This window comes from Pleurodeles waltl, chromosome 8, assembly GCF_031143425.1.
Source record: "Pleurodeles waltl isolate 20211129_DDA chromosome 8, aPleWal1.hap1.20221129, whole genome shotgun sequence".
NCBI classification, from domain to species: domain Eukaryota; kingdom Metazoa; phylum Chordata; class Amphibia; order Caudata; family Salamandridae; genus Pleurodeles; species Pleurodeles waltl.
In genome coordinates this window covers 580,043,325-580,056,208 of record NC_090447.1, presented here as the reverse complement: position 1 = coordinate 580,056,208, position 12,884 = coordinate 580,043,325, and positions in this window count along the sequence as shown.

The following is a 12,884-nucleotide window of genomic DNA, read 5'->3' as shown; positions in this document are numbered from 1 at the left end:
AAAGGGCGCAAGATTATTATTTTTGGATTTGACAGAGAGGTGATTCTCTTGTACATTAATATATGTTCAAGAATATAATTTAACTGTAAATTTAAGAATTGATTTAATGATGAAGTGTGTATTTACTGATTTCTAAAAGCATAAAATACACTGCATTTATTTTCAGTGCAAAACCTGAATACAGATATATGATTATATGTTATACAGTGATGTTCGCAATGAGCCTTAACTGTTCTTACCTGTATTATTTAATTTTAAATGTTTCTAAAGTGATTGGGCACATTGATTTAACAAAGGCAGAGATCACAGAAACACATCACAAGAAAGAAGCATTGGTGTATGAAGAATTTTGGAGTGCTAGCGTTTCCTTGAACATTGATGGAGCAAATTGCCTGAATATTGAATGTTGTCCAGCTCCTGCAACTGGCACTGGGACCATGTGGCAGCATAGGAGATTGTGTTGGATTATATGGAACGATATATGTGGTTCAAAAATTCAGCAACAGCCCTTACTGTCAACACTTCTTGAGCTTTTATTTGACTTTTGTTCCAGCTAAAACAAATTGTCCTGCTTTAAACTCCACAGAGAACAGGTGTGATGCAGCCCTGAAACAGATCCAAGACAACATGTGTGAAGTCCAGCCTTATGAATAGGTTTCTTGTCCACTTACTAGGACTCTTCAAAAACTCTTACAATTACAGACTCTCGTCTTTCAGTTACAAAAATATATATCTGTCATTTACTGCGGTCATTATTTCATAACTATGGAAAAACCCTAAATGCCGTAGAATCTCTCCAGGGCAATGAGTGCTTTTCTGGATTTCCTTTGTCTGTCATGAGATATATTAATCAACGGAAGTTAGATGTTTAATTGTTGCCTTGCATATCAGTCAGGGGTTACGTAATCTCCAGAGAGGTTATAGTTAGGCTCAGATTTTAAATGAAAAAATGCATAGAAAATCAGCAGTTATAGTTACATCAGCTAACAATAACTTACGACACTCCAATGCATCACTTATGACCTCACATATTACATAAATACATAACTTATGACATGGTCAGTGACAACACTAATGACATCAGTGATGATCTTAAATGACATCACTGAGTGTCTCAGTGGGTCTGTGAGTAGGTTTGTGAGTGTGTGCGTAGGTCTGTGAGTGGGTCTGTGAGTGTCTCTGATAGTCTGTTAGTAGACATGTGAGTGTCTGTGTTGGTCTGCGAGTGGGTGTCTGAGCATCTCTGTGGGTCTATGAGTGGCTATGTGAAAGTCTGAGTGTGTCTGTGAGTGCAAGTGTGATTTTATGAGTAGTTCTAACAGTGGGTTTGAGAGTGTCTCTGTGAGTCTATGGGTGAGTGTAGGAGTGTCTGTGTGGGTCTGTGAGTGGACGTGTGAGTGTCTAAGTGGGTCTGAGTGTGAGTATGTCAGAATCACCTGTAGTATGTGAGTAGGTGTTTGAGTGTCTGTGTGGGTCTGTGACTGGGTGTTTCACTGTTGGTGTCTGAGTGGGTCTAGTGTGTGGGTGTGTGAGTGTATGAGTGGGTCTGTGGGTGCATGAGTATCTCTGTCAGTCTGTGAGTATATGTGAGTGTTTGTGTGGGTCTGTGAGCTGGTGTGTGTGTGTGTGCATCTCTGTGGGTCTGTGAGCGGGGGTGTGAGTGTCTGAGTGGGTCTGTAAGTGGGCATGACTGTGTCTGTATGGGTATGTGAGTGGACATATAGATGTGTGAGGTTTGTGTAGGTCTGTGAGTGGGTGAGGCAGTTTTTTTGTGGGTCTGTGAGTAGGCGTGTGAGTGTCTGTGTATGTCTGTGAGTGGGTTTGTGAGTGTCTGTGAGGGTCTGTGCTGAAGGTGTGTGAGTGTCTGAGCGGGTCTGTCAGTGGATGTGTGAGTGTCTGAAAGGGTCTATGAGTCAATGTGTAAGTGTATGACTAGGTATGTGAGTAGGTGTGTGAGTGTCTGAGTGAGTATGTGAGTAGGTGTGTGAGAGTGTGAAAGGGTCTCTGAGTGGGTGTGTAAGTGGATCTATGAGTGTATGTCTGAGTGTGTAGGTGGGTCTGTTAGTGGGTCTGAGGGTGTCTGTGTTGGTTTGTGAGTAGGTTTGTGCATGTCTGAGTGGGTCTGTGAGGGTGTGTGTGAGTGTTGGAGTTGGTCTGTGAGTGGGTGCGTAAGTGTCTCTGTGGGTCTGTCAGTACATGTAGGAGGCTGGCTCTCTACATAGTGCAGGAAAATGACATGCACTGTGCAGAGAGTCCAAGCAATCCCACTTTGGTATCCAAAGGTAAAATGCAGACCACCTAATGCTCTGTTTTTGTGGTAGGGCGGGCGAGCAGTTAGACTTATCTTGGAGATGTGCTAAGCGTTTGTTGTACTCACAGTATCAATAAATGTGGAAACACACTGGGAAGAATAGCTCAAGACCAATTTACAAAAAATACTTCAGATTTTTATCACATTTTCCAGATCATGATCATCAACATACAGTATGTACTTTTTTAGTTATGTTTTTTCAAAGTTTAGAACGTGTTCTGTTTTTTCACGTATTTGCGCACCGTAGGAATCAATGGTAAAATAAACTTTAAAAATGCATATAAAATCAGGCAATATTCTCACAAATGTCACCTTCTACGGTCGAGGTCATCGAATTGACCAATGGGAAGGCAAGAGAACATCGGCCGTTTCTGGTTAAAGTGGAGGCAGCTGTTGAAGGACTTAAAGCTGGTACCCAAACGAGAAGGGGACCACTTGTAAACACTCTGCAAAGTTGGACTTAAAAGTAAGTCGTGTGGATCCCCTTGGAGGGTGGAGGTCACAAAGGGTTAGGGACACCTGGAGCAGAGATGGTTTGTCAATGTAGGGGCCAGGGAGGCCTGGTGCAGCATAGATAGGTCAGCCTGGAGCTGTGTGTCTTTGAGTTCTCGAAGTCAAGAACAGGCAACTTTGAGGGTGGATTGTAGGTCAGCAGTCCCACTCCGGGAATGGTTCTGGGGTGTCCTGAAGTCCCTTGACTGGTGCTTGCTTCTGGGCTCTTGAGAGTCAAATTGACTTTTCTTCTGTGTGTGGGAAGTTGAGGGCCCGGTACCACGGATAGTAGTTTGACACAGTCCTGGAGAGTTGTAGTGCCACCAAACTTGGCAAGGTGGCAGGACTTGTCGTTAAGGGCTGTTGTACTAAATTTGATTGGGGTGTTGGATTTGAGTCATTGGTCAGCAGCTGGTCTCTTTACTGAACTTTGCGGGTTCCGTGCATGTTGAGTGCAGGGAGTGATGCCTTCACTCAAAGGGAGGTTCTTGGTGATTTTTAGAAGGCTGGATGTGCTCTGGGGTTTTGTAGAGTCCTTCAGATTTTCATGTGACACCTCAGCAGCGATTGTCGAGTCCTTGGAGCAGAAGGCAGGGTTTGGTGCCTTTTTCTTTCTGAAGCAAGACTTCAGTTCCTGTGCCTTGGGTTTTCTTTTTCCTGATCTTCTTTGTGTCCATCGAATCTAATTTCTTGGTCTAGGGATGCCTTCTAAATACTGCATTTAGACGGTGTTAGGGGAGTACCTCATAGAGGCCAAAGGGCCACCCACCTTAGGGTGGCTACACACGCTTAGTGACCCCTTCCTGTGGGAAGGGGTCACATCCCTAACCCTGAATGGCTATTTTCCTGCCTTCCAAGATAGTGAAAATGACATGGAGTGGTCACCTTGCCTGCCACAACTGAGGGGTGGTGCAGGCTGGCGATGTGGCCACTCCTCCTTCGCTTGCTTTGATAGGTTTCCCGCCACTTTTCCTACCTAAAATGGGGGCAAAACCATTGGGCAACCATCTGCTGCTAGCAGCAGAGGCCAGATTACAAAGGCGGTAAAGCCTTTGAAGTTGACCAATAGTGCAGAGTGCCTCCACCCAGGAAAGGCTTTGGTGGTCATTATGAACAATTCCGGAAAGACCGCTGACTGCCATGTCAGCGGTGAACAGAATCCCGCCGTTGGCGGTGAATGGAAACCCGCCATATAATGATTGAAAAACCCAACCCGCCAAAAATTCCCAGAGCACCACTCCCCGCCAGGACTCTGTTGGCGGGAATGCCGGCCCACCCCACCACTGCCAAGCACACCCACATCCCACCCTCCAAATAATGATGCACAAATCACCTCGGCGGACAGTGGAGCCCGGACAACTATGGGCGGCTGCGACTGCCATGGGCGGCAAGTAGACACAACAGCAACAAGTGCACACATTGTATAGGCGTATCACCCACACACCTGACACACATCTAGAACCCCATAAAGCACCCCCAGACACACCCCACAATCCCTTGAAACAAAACCAGGACCAGAAGATGGAGAGCACCAGAACCAGACAGCGAACGCCAGCATACAGGACACGCATATCGACCCACACAGGAGCACCCATACCCCGTCCCCAGTTCCAACGCCATCCACCACACTCACCATGTCCCCCCCAAAAATCCACGCTTCATCGAAAGGGAGCTAAGGACCATGGTGTACAAATATTCGGGTCCGAGGTGCAGACAAACCCATTGCGTGGAAATTGGAGCTGTGGCAGGCCATTGTGAACAGGGTGAATGCAGTGGGACACCATCCACGCACCAGGGATGACATCTGGAAGAGATGGAACGACCTGCGGGGGAAGGTCAAGGCCATGGCATCTAGGCACCAAATCGCAGTGCAGAAGACTGGGGGAGGACCGCCACCAACACCACCCGACTACACCGACTGGGAGGAGAAGGTACTCGCCATCCTGCACCCAGAGGGACTCACTGGACTCACAGGAGGAATGGACTCAGGTAAGTCATCTACATTTACCCCATATACAACACATCTGCAATGTATGCAACACCCCACCCCACCCACACCCACCTCGACCTACACCCCACCCAGCCATAACCCACCACATCCACCACCCGGCATCACCTACAACCCACGAACAGCCCACATCACTCCCGCTGTGCACAGCCACCCATCCCTGCACCTACCCACAATGGAATAATACCCCCCACCACAATGCAACCCCACTACTGCCACTAAATGGAATGTCCACTTCACAAAGGCACCCTGGAAGGCCACTGAAAGTAACACCAACACAAACTAGCCCAGTTCTGTACTCCTCAAACCTTCAGGCATATGCAACAAACATTTCTATGTCCCCCAACAGGCACCACCACCCATGCAACCCTAATGGAGGGGACAAGGAGTGCCACAGCCCTCCAGGGAGACAGAGGCACATCACCAGACCTTGGAGAAGGATCCCTGGACACTGATGAGCAGGCAGGCCCCTCACACAGTCCTGGATTTTCACCATGCAGCAGCCCCACCCAGGAAACCACTGTCACCCCCAACACCCAGTCAAGACCAGCAGGCCAGGTGAGGCATACCCACACCAGTGTACCCAGGGCACAGACTGGTGGAACACAGCTACAGAGGCCACAGTCTCCCACTCACAACATGCAGGAAGGCGAGGGCCCCAGTACAAGTGGCACGTCAAGACCTGCGCAGGGGACACAGGCACAGGGGGCTAGGGCAAGTACAAGTGTCCAAGTGAGTCAGGGGGTAGGGGACCGGATGGATGCAGCAGCCCAGGACGTTATTGCAGAGGTATTGGGGGCCTACCAACATACCCAAGACAGGTTGGCACAGATTGTGTCCACCCTAGAGCAAAGTCAGAGGATGCAGCTGGAACAACACCAACAGGCCATGGAGCAGTGGAAAGAGCACAATGCCACAATGGTCACCATTGCTGGAGCACTGCTGCGGTTGGTAAACAGTCTGACACCCACACCGGACAAGAGGCCCCCACAACAGCCCTGGACAACCAGCAACAGATGACCCAAGCAGCAGAAACAGCACAGGAAATATCCTCCCAGAAATCACAAGGACCAACCATGCCACCCCAAGACGCTCCACAGCAGGAGCCCAAACATAGGTGGTCATTCCAACATTGGCGGTAAAAGGTGCATACCGCTGTCAGAAGAACGCCAACATACCGCCGCGGCCGCGGTAAACCGCCACGGTCATTCTGACCCACAACACGGAAACCGCCAAAATACAGACACCCACAAAAGTCCGCCACACCAAAGGCCAGCGAGAAACTGGAGATAACCAAACCGACACCGTCACGCCAACAGAAATACGCCCACACTATCACGACCCACGATTCCACGCGGTGGTCTTTCAACCGCGGTATTCCATTGGCGGTACACACCGCCGCGCTCAAAATACACACACACTTACAAAACACAGCCACATTGGACAATTCCAAATACACACACCTGATACACATACGCACACCACTCCCACACACCCAATTAAATATAAAACACACACCCACATCACCCACAAACCCCCACTCCTACAAAAATCGGGACCACGCACAGAGAAATAGAGAACCGAGCACCCAGACGCGCATATTACCATCACTCAGCACTATTACCACGCACTTCACACAACACACCAATACACATCACCACACTTAGCACCACACAATCCACCCCACACATCACCTACACTACCCCATGGCACCGCAAAGACACCCCAGGTTTTCTGAGAAGGAACTCAGGGTCATGGTGGAGGAAATCATCCGGGTAGAGCCACAGCTATTCGGAACACAGGTGCAGCAGACGTCCATTGCCAGGAAGATGGAGCTATGGAGCAGAATAGTCGACGGGGTCAACGCTGTGGGACAGCACCCAAGAAATCGGGATGACATCAGGAAGCGGTGGAACGACCTACGGGGAAGGTGCGTTCCGTGGTATCCAGACACCGCATTGCAGTGCAGAGGACTGGCGGTGGACCCCCACCTCCTCCCCCAGAATTTACAACATGGGAGGAGCAGGTATTGGCGATCCTGCATCCTGAGGGCCTCGGCGGAGTATCTGGAGGAATGGACTCTGGTAAGTCTCATCTTCACTACTTCATCCCCCCCACCCCACCAGCATGCCAACTCCTACCCCCACCCTCACCCTCACCCCATCACTCCTACTCCTTGCAAATGTCTCACCATCACAACCCACCCATCTCAACACCAAGCCCTGCATGCGACCACAAAGCATGGACACCCATCACCAAAGCATGCCCACTGCACATACCCATCCCCCCCCAAACCACCGTCACAAAAGCCCCCTCACAGGAATGCAAGCACTGGGGTACACGGGCACCCACCCATTGCACACCATGGCACACACAGATGCAATAATCATGGTTATATACCCCTGCAGGACCCCAACGCAACATCACCGCGCAGGAGGGTCCACAAATGTCCACTCCACCCCCAGAAGAGGCCCACAGTGATGACAGCAGCTCTGTCGACCTGGATCTAGATGACCAGCCCGGCCCATCGGGGACCTCGGGACAGTCGGTTCCCCTCAGACAGCCACAGGCCACAGCAGACCTTCCCCCCTCTGGGAACACCAGCACAGCACCCACCCAGCGGGCCAATACCTCTGTCCTCAGGACACGTCAATCAGCGGTGTGTCCACCACTACAGGGCACCCAGGTTAACCCACCACCCCAACAACAACACGGACCTGGGGGCAGTGGTAGTGGGCACACGGTCCAGGGGACAGAGGCCCAGGAAACAGGGGAACTGGGAGGGCTGCTGTGCGACAGGGGGGGGACAGGCCCAGGGAACCCACTCTCCATGAGGCCCTCTCCAACATCGTGGGAGTGTACCATCATTCCCAAGAGACGATGGCGACGGTACTGGCCAGGTTTCAGAAGACCCAGCGCCTGCAGGAGGACCAGTATTTGGGGTTCAGGGAGGAACTACGAACCATCAGTTCCGCCCTGGGCACCATTGTAGGGGTTCTGAATCTGGTAGTCACCACATTGCGGGACACTGTGGCACCACAAAGGGCCCCTGACACTAGCATGGACCAAGAACTGCCTACCACCTCCGCCGGCGCTAGTGGACAGGAGGCCCCGCCACAGGACCAACAGGCCACCAGCACCCCACCCCCCGCAAGCGGTCCCTGAGATCCAGGAAGAAGACAGAGTAAGATGCCAAGACCCCCGCCAGGAAAAGATACCACCCTGATTGTCATCCCACTGTCCCACATTGTCACCCTGTCCATCCTTAAACTGCCCCAGCTCCATTTGGACAATGCACCTGTGATACTAATAGTCTGGACTCTGCCATGGACATTCCTCCACCATCACCCCTCACCAATTTGCAACCACCCTCCAATATAGAGCACTTTAATAAACACAGTTATTGCACAAAACAATCAGGAGTCTGGCTGTGATTTTGAACAAATGTATTAGACATTACCGTGCCAAAATGCTTATTTACATTGTGATGCCAACATACCAATGTCACACAGCTGTAGTCCATGGGGAAACAAAGCAGATGTCACACAGTGGGGCCCACATCTCTGAAATCGGAAGGGAAAGTCACAACTCAGTTACCATACACTGGGTGAAAACGACAGACAGTAGAGAGGTAGTAGTGTTTAAGTACATGTAGTATGCCGGTGTGTATTCTTACATGTGTGTCATTGGAAATATTGCTGTATTACTGTGTTCCTGTTATCTATGTCGTCTTCTTCGGCTTCCTCGTCTTCACTCTCCACAGGCTCCACAGCTGCTACAACACCACCATCTGGACCATACTCCTGCAGAAAAGGCACCTGTCGTCGCAAAGCCAGGTTGTGAAGCATACAGCAGGCCATGATGATCTGGCACACCTTCTTTGGTGAGTAGAATAGGGATCCACCTGTCATATGGAGGCAGCGGAACCTGGCCTTCAGGAGGCCGAAGGTCCGCTCGATCACCCGCCTAGTTCGCCCATGGGCCTCATTGTAGCGTTCCTCTGTCCTTGTCCTGGGATTCCTCACTGGGGTCAGTAGCCATGACAGGTTGGGGTAACCAGAGTCACCAATTAGCCACACACGGTGCCTCTGGAGTTGCCCCATCACGTAAGGGATGCTGCTATTCCGCATGATATACGCGTCATGCACTGAGCCAGGGAACTTGGCATTAACATGGGAGATGTACTGGTCTGCCAAACGTACCATCTGGACATTCATGGAATGATAACTTTTCCGGTTTCTGTACACCTGTTCACTCCTGTGGGGGGGACCAAAGCCACATGGGTCCCATCAATGGCACCTATGATGTTGGGGCTATGTCCAAGGGCATAGAAATCACCCTTCACTGTAGGCAAATCCCCCACCTCATGGAAAACGATGTAGCTCCGCATGTGTTTCAGCAGGGCAGACAACACTCTGGACAACACCTTGGAAAACGTAGGCTGGGACATCCCTGATGATATGGCCACTGTTGTTTGAAATGACCCACTTGCTAGGAAATGGAGCACCTGCACTTGAGGGGGGATTCCTGTGGGTTGGCGAATAGCTGACATCAGGTCTGGCTCCAGCTGGGCACACAGTTCCTGAATAGTGGCACGGTCAAGCCTGTATGTCAGTATGACATGTCTCTCCTCCATTGTCGACAGGTCCACCAGCGGTCTGTACACCGGAGGATGCCTCCATCTCCTCCCATGTCCCAGCGGACGGTGCCTATGAAGGACAACAGCGAGCACAGAGTCAATCAACCCACAGGTACGTAACCACAGCTTGCACAGAACACGATTCTTAATCCATAGAATGGCTGGTATGAGTGTTGATGCAAGGCCTAGGTTTGTGTGACGCAGTAAAAAGTAAGCCATGTGGGCCCATGAAGTGGCGGCTGCCTGACCTATAAAGTGCGACAATGGGATGTGAGGTAACTGCGCTGGCGTTCTACACCGTGGCGGTAGGCAGTCGAAGACCGCGGCGAAATGCAGCATTGGTTAACATTGAACCCTATGGGTCTCAGGAGTCAATGACGATGTGTGCCAGCGGTCGCGGTACGCACCACCGCGGACGTGACCGCCATTTTCTATCTGCTTAATCACTCGATACCTGATCTTCGACAGGAGAGGACCTACACTGCAAGTGCTGCTGTGACCTCGGTCTGGAAGAGACAATGGCTCATGCGACTGGGGAAAGGGCCCCTGCCTTCACCGCGGAGGAGTTGGATAAACTTGTGGATGGGGTCCTCCCCCAGTACGCGCTACTCTACGGTCCTCCAGACAAACAGGTAAATACAATGGGAGCATGCTGTATGGAATATGCCTGTGTTGAGTGGGGTGGATGAAAGATGGGGGGGAGGGGAGCGATTGAGGCATGCATCAAACGACGGTGAGAGCATGTGCCACATGGCAAGGATAGGATTGGGGGGCCACTCACATTGAGGGTGCAGAAGGTAATGACTATTCTTCTCCCCCTGTACATTTCATATAGGTCAGCGCCCACCAGAAGATCGATATTTGGCGTACCATCGCCAAGGACGTCCGGACCCTGGGGGTCCACCACAGACGGGGCACCCACTGCCGGAAGAGATGGGAGGACATCCCCCGCTGGAGCAGGAAGACGGCGGAGGCTCAGCTGGGGATGGCCTCCCAACGTGGGAGGGGTGCCAGTCGGACTTTGACCCCCCTGATGTCTGGGATCCTGGCGGTGGCCTACCCCGATTTGGATGGGTGCGTGAGGGCATCACAGCAGACACAAGGGGGTGAGTACACTCTCATTCTACTGACTTTGCGCGCAGTGGAGGTGTCTGGGTGGGGGAGGAGGGCTGTGGGTATCTCTAGGCCAGGGCGATTTCTATAGGCTAGGCTCCTCCGTAAGGCATGGCCCTGTGCCCCCACCCCCCACCTCTGTAGGGTGTCAAGTACAGCTATTCATGGTCCTGTGTCATCTATGTGTGCAGATGTCATCCATAGGCTTGTAGGCCATGTCCCAGGGATTGAGTAGTCGACCCCAAGTGCGCGGCGTAGTGCAGGGGGCTTCTGTGTCTGTCCTGTCCGCCAACGGTGTCGCCAATGCATGCACTCAACATGTCTATATTCTGTTCCCCCCCCCTTTTTTGTGGTCTTCCTGTTCATGTGTGCATTAGCATCATCAGGCGGAGGAGAAGTGGCATTGGAGCACGAGGGAGCTGCATCCCACATGGCCATGGAGGGCCACACAACAGACTCCGAATTCACCAGTGGGACGGACGGAGGGCGAGGGGAGCTCCACAGCGGGGACTCGGGCAGACATCAGTGACACCGACTCGTCCTCTGAAGGGAGCTCCCTTGTGGTGGCGGCAACATCTGTGCCCCCCGCAACAACAGGTGCAGCCGCCACCCACCGCACCAGCACCGCCCTCCCAGCAGCCCCTCAGCGTTTGGCCCGTGCCCGCTCACCCAGGAAGGTGGGCATCTCCTTCGCCCCAGGCACCTCAGGCCCTGCCCCAGTCACCCCTGCTGCCCTCAGTGAGGAGGTCATTGACCTCCTGAGGATGCTCACTGTTGGGCAGTCTACCATTTTGAATGCCATCCAGGGTGTAGAAAGGGAGGTGCACCAGAGTAATGCATACCTGGAGGGTATTCATTCTGGTCAGGCGGCCCTTCAGCGATCGTTCCAGACTCTGGCCTCGGCCCTAATGGCATCCATTGTCCCTGTCTCTAGCCTCCCCCCTCCAACTTCCTCCGCCCATATCCTATCACCTGTACCTCTGCCTATCCCAGACACACCATCAGACCAGCCTGCACACACCTCAACACCCAAGGGAAGCTCAGCCAGACATAAGCACCACACATCCCACAGGCAGTCACACAAGCAACATCCACATACAGACACACCAACACCCACTGCCTCCACTGTGTCCCCCTCCTCCACTTCTCCCTCCTCCCTCCCTGTCACCTCTCCGTTCACACCTGCATGCACAACATCTTCAGCCACTACGTCCCTCAGCAGCACACACACCAGAACACCCCGCACACGTGCAGTCACCACTCCCACTGCCATTTACACGTCCCCTATGTCCTCTCCCAGTGTGTCTGTGCCCCCCCTTCCAAGATACACAAACGCAGGCAGCCACCCACCCAACAGCCATCCACCTCACGACAGCCTCCAGCCCAAGCACCTGCACCCAAAGCCACCAGACTTACAACTCCTACAACCACAACCTCTTCCTCCACTCCCATACCCACTACACCTACCCGTCCCACTGCTCCCAAAAAGTTTTTCCTGTCAAAACTCAACCTCTTTCCACCAACTCCCCCACCCCGTCCATGTCATAGGACTACAGTCAGCACCTCAGCCACGACAAAATCGGCCCCTGTCATCACAGTCTGCCATGGACAGTGGAGTGCCCCACCCACCAGGGCAGCCAGTTTGGTGCGAAGCCAAGGCACGGGCAGCCCACCCCCGGAGAAACATCCCAAGATAGGCAGTGGCCGGCGGGAGAGGGTGAAAACACCAGGGACTAAAACCCCTACCAGGGCTCCGGCAGGGAGTGTGGAGACAGCTGGCACACCGCCCAAGGTGGGGAAGGGCCACAGGTGATCAGGTAAGGCTGGGAAGGGCAGCACGCCCAACAACACTGCCATCAGCCCAGCTGGCCATTAGGGCCCCACCAACCCCATCTCAGGTGGGCAGGAGGCCACCAACAGCCCCGGCACAGGAGGGCCCCGCCAGCCACAGGACAGGTGGCAAATGAGCACCCCGCCATGGCCGGGACCGCTGAACTGGGCACCGCCGTCTCAAGCACCGTTGCACTGGGCCCTTCATCTCAAGCCCCGCTGAACTGGGCACCACCGTCTCAAGCACCGCTGCACTGGGCCCTTCATCTCAAGCACCGCCGAACTGGGCACCGCCGTCTCAAGCACCGCTGCACTGGGCCCTTCATCTCAAGCACCGCTGAACTGGCCACTCCATCTCAAGCACCGCTGAACTGGGCACTGCCGTCTCAAGCACCGCTGCACTGGGCCCTTCATCTCAAGCACCGCTGAACTGGGCACCGCCGTCTCAAGCACCGCTGCACTGGGCCTTCATCTGAAGCACCGCTGAACTG